Source organism: Phascolarctos cinereus, unplaced genomic scaffold (assembly GCF_003287225.1).
Source record: "Phascolarctos cinereus isolate Bilbo 61053 unplaced genomic scaffold, phaCin_HiC Scaffold_1;HRSCAF=81, whole genome shotgun sequence".
Taxonomy (NCBI): Eukaryota; Metazoa; Chordata; class Mammalia; order Diprotodontia; family Phascolarctidae; genus Phascolarctos; species Phascolarctos cinereus.
Genome location: NW_027555514.1, coordinates 215,009,728 through 215,023,756, shown reverse-complemented (window position 1 = coordinate 215,023,756; position 14,029 = coordinate 215,009,728).

Genomic DNA, 14,029 nt, shown 5'->3' with positions numbered 1-14,029 from the left:
ACACACACACACACACACACACACACACACACCCCTAACTGCCTTCAGAATTTTCAGGTTCCCAAGGCAACAAGCTTCCCATGGAGAGTTCTCTATAGATCAGTGTTCTCTGATTAGGAATAGAGAGGAGTCTAGGGCAGAGGGTTTCTAGTCCCATTCTTTCTCCTAACCACCGTTGTCCTGTAGGAGGGGGTGGAATACACAGTCCATTATGGAGCCTTGTACTCAAAGCTTGGTGAGACTCTGTGTTTCCTCTGTGATAGTGAGTCTTGATTTCCCCATAAATGCTGAAAAGCTCACAATCACTAGTTTTCTGTGGCGGCTTTGCTGATCCCCTCCCCATATATTTTCCCCATCCATCTTCCTCCTACCGTTCCTATGTGACCAAATGGACCTTGGCAGGCTGAACTAAAACTGCCTCTTGAAGCCCTCTGGAAAGCATTATTCTCTTTCTGCCTTCCTCATCTGTACTAGGCAGCATCCCTGAGCTGTTGGGTGCCAGCCTTTCCTCTCCATCACTGCCACCAGTCCTTGACTCAACTCAGTGCAACTGTTCCCTCTGTGCACCAGGACAGAAGATGCATTTTCCCAAAAGACTCTCTTAGAGATTAAAAGAAATGAGACGATTCAAAAACAAATCAACCAAACACAAAACCATTTCATCACAAAGGATGGAGATCATACCCTGACATATTCCTAACCTGGCCCTAGAGGATTTGCCTGGTACCATGGGTTAACTATCTGGTGGGGAAATTTTTCCAATAATTTCCACTGGAAAGGGCTATTTTGTGAGGTAGTGAGCCCTCTGTCACCAGAAAGGTTCACATACAGGGCGGATAAATAGGTGCCATTTGCAGAGCATTCAAAGGTTTGCAAAGCACTTTACATTGATCCTCACAATCCTGTGCAGTAGGGGATATTATTATCCCCATTTTACAGATGAGGAAACTGAGGCTGAGGAAGTTAAGTAATTTGCTCCCCCAGGGTTACACAGCTACCACCTTAGGCAGAATTTATACTCAGTTTGTTCTGAACACAAATACAGCACTCTATATCCACTATACCAACTACTGCTTATGTGTGCATATACACATGTACTCATGCATGCATATACACAAGGCAATAAATGCTTGTTGACTCACACATGTGTGTTAGTAATAGTAAGTTAATACAAAATATAATTGGAAAGAACAGATGGTGTGGAGTCAGAGGACACCCTCCCCCCCGCTTTCCAAACTCCAAATATAACATGCTTGCTGCTTCTAACCACCTGCAGGGATGTAGTAGAAGGGAGTCTACATTGGTTAGGAGCTTAGACTAGGTGACACCTAAGCTCCTGTCTAACTCTCAGGTTCTTTCATAAAAGGCAGTGAGGTATAATGGTCTTAGAATCGGAAGACCTGGGTTCAAGTCTTGCCTTTGGTATTTAATTAACTACTAACTCTAGGTGAGTCATTTAACTTCTCCTCACCTCCAAAATGGGAATAACGCTTCAATTTAAAAAAAAATTATTAAGCACCTATTGTGTACAATACAGAGAGTGAAGTGTGGGGAAATGTGAAGATGAAATCCTTGCCTCCCTTACAGGGCTGTTGTGAAGGAAACATCTTGTAAACCTCAGTGCCTTGTGGAATATGTGCTGCTATTATAGAAATACAAGTTAGTGTTTTTAATGTCTTTTCAGATCTTTCCTGGGCTAACATTGCCCTCTGTGATCTTTCTTAGGTATTGCAACTTCTATCCTGGGTGCCTAGTAAGCAAGCCTCTAAGCGAGGGAGGCAGAAACCTGAGACTCAGGCTCCTTTCTGTCCAAACCTGCTAAAGCCCTGGGATGTCCTGGGGGCAGAGTCGAGGCTCACCTGCTCATCACCGGTATGCCAGCTGGCATTGAGCAAGTGTTTTCTCAGGCCTTCCCTGGCCCTCTCTCCATTCCTGCGCCACCCTGGGCCTTGCTTCCATCATTCATCACCTGCTCTTCTCTTGGGCTCCCAAACCCCATTTGACTTCTCTCTCTGCCTCTGACCTTCCAGGACCATAGAATTCTGGGACACAGAGCTCACAGGACCCTGAAGGAGCATCTAATCCCACCCCTTCATTTTTCAGAGGAGGAAACTGAAGTCCAGAGAAAGCAATTGACTTGTGCAAGTAGCAAGGACAAGATTTGAACCCAGGTTGTCTGACCAGATTCAGTGATCTTTCCACTACACCATGGCTGTCTTATAGGTCAGTAGTGGTTAGAGAGGAAGAGTGGAAATACAGTCCCTCTTTCCTAGCTCCCTTTTCATCCCTGATAAAAGAGCCTCTGGTCTATGCAGAGCTTTGGGAGCTGTACTGGGAAACTGAGAATTTTGGAGTCGGTTAAGGCTCTTCATGCAAAGACTTAGCCTGGGCCTTCTGGGGGATGGAATGGGGGGGGCACAGGATTCCAAGGGAAGAGTCTCATTTCCAGCAACTCACCCCCAAAAAAGTTCCCAGGCTGATAGGAAAGGTAAGGCCCACAGTACACAGACCGAGAATCCCTAATTAAAATTAATAAGTGCTGAGGTAATGTAGAACAGTGGTGTCAAACTAATAGAAATGATCCCTGCAAGGTTGCATATTGGCTTAGACAACCATTACATTGTATTGTATTTTTTTTTATTTTGAGAAACATTTCCCAGTTACATTTCAGTCTGGTTTGGAGCACAAGGTACTGCTCCTGAGAGTGTAACACCTCTGGTGTAGAGGAGAGGAGAGGAAAGGAAAGGAGAGGAAAGGAGACGAGAGGAGAGGAGAGGAGAGGAGAAGAGAGGGGAGGGGGAGGGAGGGAGGCAGAGAGAGAGAGAGAGAGAGAGAGAGAGGAGAGAGAGAGAGAGAGAGAGAGAGAGAGAGAGAGAGAGTATATATGTGGGGAAGGGTAGCTGGTGCAGTGGCTGGGCCACTGGAATTAGGAAGACTCATCTTTCTGAGTTCAAATCCAGGCCTCAGATAGTCACTAGCTATATGACCCTGGGCAAGTCACTTCACCCTGTATGCCTCAGTTTCCTTATATGTAAAATGATCTGGAGAAAGAAATGGCAAACCACTCTAGTATCCTTGGCAAGAAAGCCTCAAATGGGGTCACAAGTTGGACACTATTGAAAAGACTGAACAACAAAGTGTGTGTGTACGTGTAAGTGTGTGTACTGGAAGAATTGGGGAATCAGGGAAGGTTTCCTGGAGGAAAAGAACTTGGAGTTAGACAAGATAATTGAGAGCTGGAGAATCTCTTTAGATGTCATCTAGTCTAATTCCTTTATTTTATGTGGGAGGATGCTGAGGCCCAGAGAGGGTGTGATTTGTCCAAGATCACACAGCTATTGTAGAACCATGATGGGAGCCCAGGTTTTCTGACTCCATTCAAATCTCTTTTTAATATGCCACATGGGGTCTGAGAAAAAGAAAAGGACAGGACAGTTTGTTTGAAAATCTTAAAGCAACCCTCAGAAATTTTCTGGGTGGAATCCAACTTTTCTTTGGTCAGCTGTTTCCCTTGTCCCACACCCAGGGATGTGCCACCTCCCCATGCCTTCAGCTGTGGAAAATGACGGGGCAGGATGATAAACACTCTCCAATGAGAGCCACCTCATATTTGCCTCTGGCCAGTCCTATTGCCACCACCCAAGCAATGGGAGATTTTGTCTTTACACCAGGAATAGCTTGGACCCTTTATCTTTTCCCGTAGCTCCCTTCCGCCGTCAGTCATCAGTGTCCCATTATGATCTCAGACGGACATTTAAAAGGAAAGGTCTGCTTTATTACAGTGACAGGCATTGTGGGAGTTTGAAAGAGTATAAACTACATCCCAATAGGTAAATTACAGATACTCAGCTGAGTCACAGATTCTGCGTGGCAGAGCTTGAAACACCTAAGCTTGGCTTTTTCTGTTACAAAACATGTCACCAGCCCAGTCAGCTAAATTCCTCTGGCCTGACCGCCTCTGAACCTGAGTCCTTGACTATTTCAGGTCCTTTTCTGACTTGGCCCCAGGTGTGATGCCTAATTCCACAGGGAAATTCCATACTTTGCAGACCCTTGAACTCAGATAACTGTTCTACCTTTTACTGAATTCCAGCCTAGGAACCCTTCCACAAGCCCCTCTAAGATTCTGCTTGCCCAGTTCAATCTTTCTCAGGCATTCTTGCTCACAATCTCTAGCCCTGATTACCCAAGTCAATCTCAGGGTCTCTATTAACTGCTGGACACATGAAATGTCTGCCCTTGTACCATAACATTATCACAAAAGCACAAAATTTGAGCATTGATAGACACCTCAGCAGGATAGCTAGGTGGCTCAGTGGATAGAGTGCTGGGCCTGGAGTCAGGAAGAGCTGAGTTCAAATCCAACCTCAGACATTTACTAGCTCTGTGACCCTGACCAAGTCATGTAGTATCTGTTTGGTTTAATCCAATGAAGAAGGAAATGGCAAACTACTCCAGTATCTTTGCCAAGAAAAACCTCATTGAATGTTTTGCTTGATTGCACATGTATAACCTATATCAAAATGCTTACCATCTCAAGGAGGGAGGTGGGAGGGAAGAAGGGAAGGAATTTGAAACTCAAAATTTTAGAAAACAAGTATTAAAAATTGTTTTTTACATGTGATGGGGAAAAATAAAATATTATTCAAAAAAAAGAAAAAAGAAAAAACCCACTGACTGTATTGGCGTGCTATGGTCGGACATGGCTGAACAATAAGAGACTTCAGCAGATGTTCTAGTCTGACCTTGAATGAATTCCCCCCTTAGCATATCTCAGATCTATAGCATTGTTTTCTCATCTCCAGTCTTAACACTATCCTTTTCTGAGCAGCCTCTCTGGGGTCAGTCTTCTTTGTCCCAGTAGTTTTTTGACATTGACAGTGATAACTCCCGGCTGATCAGCATGGCAGTCTGATAAGAATGATGGTCTTATACTTGACACTTACTAGCTGTGTGACCCTGGGCAAGTTACTTAACCCCAATTGCTTTACCAAAAAAAGCAAAAAAAAAAAAATGAAAAAGAATGACGGTCTTAGGGGCATGCCCATTAATCATAATCTTTCTGAGCTTCAGCTTTTCCCCACCTGTAAAATGGGGCAATAATGCATGCATAATCTCTCTCATGGGGCTGTTGTGAGGAAAGTCCACATCTGGGTCATTCCTGGTCTGTCACATTTGGTGGGAATTATGTTCATTTCTGGAATATTGATAAACTGAAGGGCATCCAGAGGAGTAGAAGCAGGATATCGGGAGGAGTGGAGATCACGGGGATCCATTGGAAAAATTAAGGATATTTAGGACATTTAGGATATGGGGGGGCAGGGGAGGGGTAGGTAGGTACAAAATTTCTGTTTTCAAGAATTTGAAGTTCATAGAATCCAAGCTCACTTTCCATGGCCTCAGTTAGACACCCCCCCATACCACCTCCTGCCTCAGCATGGCCTTATTCCTTCCTCATGTCCCTAATTTTCCTCAACTCCCTCTAAAACACACACATACACATACACACTTCTGGGATACTTTCTCTTTTATTTCTTACTTCTCTTCTGCAAAATCCCACATACCTTCAATCTAGCTAGCCTCAGCTCCTTTTCTTCCTCCTAACCCCTTTGGACATCTTCTGCCTTGTTTCTTATTCCTTTCTCCTTCTGGTTCCCACTGGGGCTCAAATACAGGGAGAATAGTTGGGGGAGGGGGTAGGCTTCCCCTACTCCTACATCTGAGTTATGGTGTCACCTCAGGCTAGCCTCATCAGTCCCACTGCACCCTAGGGCAAGGGAATGGAAGAGGGGGAATTTCCCTTCCTGTTTGGACAGTGACACATACTCCCCCATGGAAGACAACATGTCATTAGTGTGATGACACCTGCCATAATTATAACCTAGAAAGAAGTTTGACTTGTTTGCTCTGGAGATAGGCAGAGGAAGAGAGAGATCAGCAAGCCAAGCATTAAATTCCACAATCTCTGATCAAAAGACTCATCCCTTCTCCCACCTATCCATCACTCTCTGTCCTCAATGTACTCATCCCCTGCCCAAAAAGAACTACTGTCCCAAGCAGTGATTCTGGCCCAAGAGGAACTTGTGAAAGATTTTGGCCTCTCCAGTAGGATTATTGGGAAGAGAACTGTAAGGGATCTTACTGTCGTTCTGTCATTTTAGTTGTGTCTGACTCTTTGTGACCCCATTTAGAGATTTCTTGGCAAAGATACTGGAGTGGTGTCCTATTTCCTTCTCTAGCTCAGTTTACAGATGAGGAAACTGAGGCCAGCAGGGTTAGGTGACTTGCCCAGGGTCACACAGCTAGTAAGTGTCTGAGCCTGGATTTGAACTCAGAAAGATGAGTCTTTTTAACTCCAGGCCCAACACTCCATCCATTGCCCTGAGAGGTCAAGCCCCTCGTATATTATGGAGGAGGTTACTGAGGTCCATAGAAGGGAAACTACTTACAAAAGGCCACATCGGTAGCAAGTGAAGCAGAAAAACTGGGATTTGTTCTCAAAGCCCCTGACTCCTCATTTGGTCCCCTGGCCACTGAATCATGCTGGGGACATCCTGTCCTAAGAAGATGGTGACTGTCTTCAACATGTAAATGTGTATTTGAGTTCAGACAGAAGCTCACCTGAGCAGAAAAATCTTCTACCAAGGGAGGGGAACTCTGGAGTGGATCTAGAGGATGGATGCCTTTGGGAGATGGATGGGAGTTGTAAAAAGCTAAGAGGGCTTTGAACAAAAAAAAAGTCATCTGAAAAAATTCTCTAAATCACTAGTGACTAGAGAAATTCAAATTAAAACAACTCTGATTGGCTAATATGACAAAAGGAAAATAGCAAATGTTGGAGATGTGGAAAAATTGGGACACTAACGCGTTGTTGGTGGAATTGTGAATTGGTCCAACCACTCTGGAGAAGAGAGTACCCAAAGGGCTATAAAACGGTGTCTGTCCTTTGACCCTTCAATACAACTACTAGGTCTGTATCTCAAAAAGGTCAAAGAAAAAAGAAAAAGTCTTACATGTAAAACTATAGAAGCTCTTTTTGTGGTGGCAAAGAACTGGAAACTGAGAGGATACCCATCAATTGGGGAATGGCTGAACAAGTTGTAGTATATGATTGTGATGAATACTGTTGTGCTGTATGAAATGACAAGCCAATTTCAGAAAAACCTGGGAAGACTTATATGAATTGATGCAAAGTGAAGTAAGCAGAACCAGGAGAACATTGTACACAGTAACAGCAATATTATAAGATGATCAACTGTGAATGACTTAGCTCTTCTGATCAATACAATAATCCAAGACAATTCCGAAGGACTCGTGATGAAAAATGCTTTCAGAGAAAGAACTGATGTGGTCTGAATTCAGATCAAGGCACACTTTTTTAAACTTTATTTTTCTTGTGTGTGTTTTTTTTTTGTTTGTGTTTTCTTTCACAACATGACTGATATGGAAATAAGTTTCACATGACTACATGTGTATAATCCATGTCAAATTGCTTGTCTTTTCAGGGACGGGTGAGCAGAGGGAGGGAGAGAATTTGGAACTCAAGTATTTTTTAAGTGAATGTAAAAGTATTTTTATGGGTAATTTTTTTAGTGTTTTAAAATAATATTTTATTTTTTCCAATTACATGGAAATTAATTTTTAATACTTGTTTTAAAATTTTTGAGTTCCAAGTTCTCTCCTGCCTTCTCCTCCCCTCTCGTTGAGAAGGAGAGCAATTTGATATAGGTTATACGTGTGCAGTCGTGCAAAACATATTTCTGTGTTAATCATGTTGTGAAAGAAAACACAGACCAAAAAACCCCAAAAAACAAAAGAACCCAAACCGTAAGAAAAATAAAGTTAAAAAAAGGTGTGTTTCAATCTGCATACAGACTCCATCAGTTCTTTCTATGGAGGTGGATAACTTTTATTACATATAACTGAGAAAAAATAAACTAAATTAAGAGAGAAAAACAAAGCAAAGCTGTAAAACTATGGAGCAGATAGATAAGAGAAGTTAAGTCAGTAAATCCCAAATGGAAGAGCTGGGAAAAGACCTAACCAGAAAAAACCTCGGGCACGAGAAGGGGAGTGACAGAGAAACTGGGAAGAACAGAGCTGAGGTGAATGGAACCTATGATACTCATGGAGAAGAGATGGTTCAACTAAGGACAAATGAATAAAGGGGTTGAAGGCCTGTGATCTAGAGAAAGGCAAATCCATGTCAGGACCTCCCTCAGCCCTGGTTTTGTGTCACTTTCCCAATTGGCTGTCTGGTGAAACCTTCAGACTCTTTCTCAGAATAATAACTTTTAAATGCATAGAATAAACATTTTAAATTCATACTTAATAAAATCACAAAGTAGACCAATTACATCAAAATATATGTTTTTAAAAAACAAGTCCCTGGACTCCAGGTAAGAACCCCACTTTAGCTAGTGCTGTCCTGGTCTCTCTGAAAACATGTCTTCAGCATGTTTCTCATTTCCCCCATCAGACTGGGAACCTCTTGAGGGCAGGTACTGATCTTTTCCCTTGTGCTGAGGACAGAGCTTGATCTTCAGAGGGACACAACAATGAGGAGGGGAAGGGATGGGCAGCAATAGATGGAAATTATTACTTGAATTGGCATTGGAAAATCATTCAAAACACCTGACTCATTTTGTGCTCCTGTAGACAGGCAACGGGGTGAATTCATTCTTGAAGGAAATACAAAAAGCTCAAAAATTTTACATCTCATTCATTCATTTATCAAATATTTATTCATCACCATGGCCAGAGGACTGTTTTGAAACTAAGGATTATACAACTAAGGCAAGATACAGACGGTCCTTACCCTCATGGAACTTACAGTCTAGTATGGAGATTAAAAACCCAAACTGATAACACTGGCTCACATTATTTCCTCGATCAGTTCACTCAAGAGAGGCAAAACAAGGAAGAAAATTATACTGACCAAGTGAATCAGGGAAGCCTTCATGGAGCAGGAGGCAGGCCTTTTGAATGAGTAGGGAATTAGAGATGTCATTCATTTATCCACCTATTCACACTTATCCACAATTAGTCCTTAATTCCAGACCCCTTTCTCTTGCCCCTCAAGATATTCTAATGTCTTTTCCTTATTCCATCACCTGGTGTGCCTTGGGAAAGTATCTTTTGGCGTGGGCATAATAATTACAGAAGTAACTATTATTAAATAGCTCCCATTTCTATGGCCCTCTAAATAAGTTTATAGAGGGATTCTCTTACAATAGCCCTGCAAAGTAAGCATTCCAAAGATTTCATCTTTGAATCCCCTGAGTTTAGCTCAGTGTCTTTTTTCATACTAGGCACTTTCCCCCCTTGCATATGGAATCAGCAGTTTTAATCCCACACAGGAAGGGAACATTAAGCAGTGGAGAATCATAGGATAATTACAATCACTTGAGAGGGTGTAGCATACAAGCCTCCTTGGGTTATTTTCAATAGGGCTGCTCCTTTACTTCTCTCCTCCGATGCTTATAACCTGATCAATGCCAAGTGAGCTCTTTTCTTCCATTGGCTTCTCTTGCTGTGAGAGTCTGCCACGTCTTTGGATGGTCTGCCCATGGTCACTGTCGCCACCACAGCTGCTCCAGTGGCCTATACTGTGCTACTCTTGTGCCTGGGAAGAGGGAAGACACTGGCTGCCTTTTGAGATATGAACAAGAGACACAGACTGCCATTTAAGAGTTGTGAACAACAATGCATTAATGACTTCTTAGAATCTTAGTCTCCTGATCTATAAACAGACATAATAGTATAGGTGTCTTAATGAATTGGAAACCAGCCTGAAAGCCAGGAAGACTTGGATTCAAGTTTTGCCCCTGATACATACTGGCTATGAAACCCAAGGCAAGTAACTCAACCTCTCAGTGCTCTGGTAACTAGAGTATAAATTGCAGAGAAGGTGCCTACTCACATTGATAGAAGGAACTTCCTCATCTAGGAATTCCTTATACGAATAAATTACAAGCCCAGTGACCAATCTCTACTGTCTATTTCATAAGGCTTTTATGAAGAAAACACTGTTTAAACTGTAAAACCCTTGTCAAACTACAAACTTCTCCTCCTCCTCCTCCTCTTGCCATTCAAGACTCTTCATAATCTGGACCTGTCCAGTCTCTCTCTCTCTCTCTCTCTCTCTCTCTCTCTCTCTCTCTCTCTCTCTCTCTCCCTCTCTCTCTCTCTCTCTCTTTCTCTCTTTCTCTCTCTCCCCTCTCTCTCCTCTCTATTTCTCTTCCTCTTTTTTGTCTCTTTATTTTTCTTTCTCTTTCTCTCTCTCTCTGCATCTCTTTCTCTCCCTCCATCTCTATCTGCCTCTCTCTTTTCATTCTTTCTCTCTCTCATTATCTGTCTTTGTCTCCTTCTTCTCTCTTCCTCATTCTCTCTCTTTCTCATTCTCTCATTCTCTCTGTCTCTCCTCTCTATTTCTCTCTTTCTCTCCTCTCTCTCTCTCTCTCTCTCTCTCTTTCTCTTTCTTTCTTTCCCTCTCCCTCTATCTGCCTCTCTCTTTTCAGTCTTTCTCTGTCTCATTATCTCTCTTTGTCTCCTTATTCTCTCTTCCTCATTCTTTCTCTCTTTCTTTCTTTTCCTCTCTGTTTCTCTCTGTCTCTCTGTCTCTTGCTCTCCCTCTCTCTCCATCTCTTCCCCGCTCTCTCCAATCTATCTAGATCCTACCCATCATTCAAGATCATACCCAGCCTCATTTCTGCCTCCTTCATGAAGCCTTTCCCAGAAGCTCATGCTCCTACTCATCTTGCTTTTTGAATACCAGTAGCATTAGTATATGTATCACACATTTTGGTGTTTAGTCATCTCATAACATATCATTACTGAGCCTTATGTACATTGCCTCCTCAGCTAGATTGTAAAATTTAGAGGGCAAATTCTGTGTCCCACATTCCTTTTGCATATCCTCTCTCCTCCCACCCAGTGCCTAGCACTGAGCTGTGCACGTAGCTCAGTCAGTATTTATTGAATGTACGCCTATGTGTGTTTCTGCATGCATGCATGAATGAATGAATGATGCTTCTAGGTCTTGAGAGAATTTTCCTCCCTAAGTGTCCCACTCAAAGACCATGACTATGGTGTGCAATGGCTAATTAAATGATGGCCAAGCACTTTACAGATCAGGGGTGCCAGAGATCTTATCATTAGGACAAGAACAATTTCCATGCAATTAAATTCCCTGGGATCCAATTAGATGGGGCCACCAATCAGAGTGGGGTGAAGCTCCCATCATTGTTTTTAAGGAAATCTTTTTCTTCCTCCTTCTTCCTCATCATATCAGAAGACTCCTCCTGATAGAGACTGACTACCTTCACTGTAACCAGTTCCTTATCATTACTACTTTACTCAGCATTTCTTAAACACTGGATATGCTCAGTTCACACTGAATATGAGTATTTTGTACTTGTTTTCTGGACCCCTTGTGTGTGTGTCTTACCTCCACTAAGACTAGGAGCTCTCCTAGTAAGGGACCATGCATCTCTTTCTTCTTCCCTGTAGATGTCCCCTTGAAGATCTAAAGTAGGATTCTACAGAGGGATGGGAGAAAAGAAGAGAACACAGAGCAAGGGTGGGTGAGCTAACATCTGGAGAATGGTCACTAACGTGGATTGGAGTGTATGGTCTAAAAGATTAAAATAATGGAGGACATAGGACAGAGGAATGCCAGTCCAATGTGAGTTATCAGAATGAATTGGTAGCCAAAAACCTCCCCCAAACCCTAATGGAATTAGGCTACATTAGCAGAAGCTTCAAAACACTGTACATAGAGCATATGCTCTCTGGGATGGGTTAATGGATATGCTGCTTCCTCCCCCCCCCCACACACATCTGGCTCACACTCTGCACATCTATGGTCAAGAATGAGGGAGGTCATTATTTCACCGGACTCAGCTTTGGTCATACCACATCTGTGTTTTGGGTACCAAATTTTAGGAAGGACATTAACAAGCTAGAATCCATGCAGAGGAAAATGGTGAGGATGAGGAGTTTCAATATTATTCCATTCAGCATCATTCCACTCAATATCATTCCAAGAATCTGTTGAAGGGATTGGGAATGTCTAGCCTGGAGAAGAGAAGACTAGGGGTGGAGTACATGATAGGGGGTCTTTGAGTATCTGAAGGGAGCCATGTGAAAGAGGGATCGATCTTCTTCTGCATAGTCCAAGAAGGCAGAGCTAAGATCAAGGAGTGAATGATGTTGCAGACAGGCAGATTTAAGGTCAACATAAGGAGAAACTTCCCCTTAATGAGAGCTCTCAAAAAGTCAAAATTTCTCAAGCCTTAGATAGTAGTGAATTCCTGATAAGGAATATTACTCATCAGGAATGTTGTAGAGGGGATTTCTATTCAGATGCAGGTTGCACTAATTGACCTCTAAGATTCTTTCCAACTGAGAGTTTATAACTTGATCATAGTCACAAAGCTAGGAAGAGGCAGAATTGGTGCTCAAATCCATGTCTCCTGCCCCAATTACACTTCAATTACACTGAAGTGTTTTTATTTGTGGTTGTGGTCTGTCCTTTGTTCTCATGCTGAATTCATTTATATACCAAATTTGTTCATACCCCTTATTTATGATGAATTTAGTTTCATCCATGCTTTATATACTAAGAGAAGAGGTTTAACCACTTATAGGATTGTGCAAAGGAGGCTATCTAGTCCAGCTCTTACATTCTATAGATGGAGAAACTGAAGACAAGAAGATTAAGTGACTTGCCCAAGGTTACACAGGTACTACGCTCCAGAGTCAAGATTTGAACCCATGTCTGCTGTTTCATACAAATAGGTGGCGCAGTGGAGAGAGCTCTGGACCTGGAGTCAGACTCATCTTCCTGATCTCAAATCTGGCCTCAGACACTTACTAGCTGTGTGACCCTGAATAAGTCACTTTACCCTGTTTGCCTCAGTTCCTTTATTTGTAAAATGAGCTAGAGAAGGAAATGGCAAACTACTCTAGTATCTTTGCCAAGAATATCCCAAATGGAGTCATGAAGAGTTTGAAATGACTGAAAAGCAGCAGCAGCAACTGCTGCTGTGGCTCCAAAACTCCTACTTTTCTTGTCTTTTTTTTTTTTAAGGCAATTGGGGTTAAGTGACTTGCCCAGGGTCACACAGCTAGTAAGTGTCAAGTGTTTGGTCTGAGGTCGGATTTGAAGTCAGGTCCTCCTGACTTCGGGACCGGTGCTCTATCCACTGCGCCACCTAGCTGCCCCCCCCCCGCCCCAAGCTCCTATTTTTCCAATATACCATACTGACTCCTCCCCATCCCGCCCATTTTTTAATCTTGTTTTTCCTTTTCCCCATTGATTTTTGCCCCGGAGTCCATTTTTTCATCCTGGCTCTAAATAAGGTAACTTTATTCATTAACTTTATGGAGGAAACCCAGCCTGGACCACACATAATGGAGAACAGAGGACATCACAGAAGGGCAAAAAGAAGCCATTACCATCTCTGTATATTCATTCATTCAACAAATCTATTTTGAATATTCATTAGTGCAGGATATGTTCGGTATTGTGGGTTATACAAAACCAATATGGCATAATGCAAAGAGCATTGGACTTTAGGAACAGCATTAAAGGATAGGGTTAAAATTCCACCTTTGCTACTGAATCATCTGTAAAATGGGGAGAAATAATACTTGCACTCTCTACCTCAAAGGGATGTTGTGAGGAAAACACTCTGTAAACCTAAAGGAGTTATAGATATGCTAGCTATGATTTACTGCTTAGAGTCTTGGTTTTCTCATCTGTAAGATGAATAATTTGGCTGAGTCTGTAAGGTCCTTTCTACTTCTAACATTCTTTGTTAGAATATAGGGGAGATTGGATCGGGTGGAAGATGTCCCATCCCTAGGGAGGAAGGAGAACTTGACTGGGGGAAATTCCAGTAGAGTTGAAAGGAATGAATTAGGAGAGAGATGAAATCTTCCTGCGAGTAAACCCAGAGATATCAAAAAAGTTCAAACAAGAAGGAGGCAGAGCTAGGAAAATAAATCCTGTAGATCTTTGGGG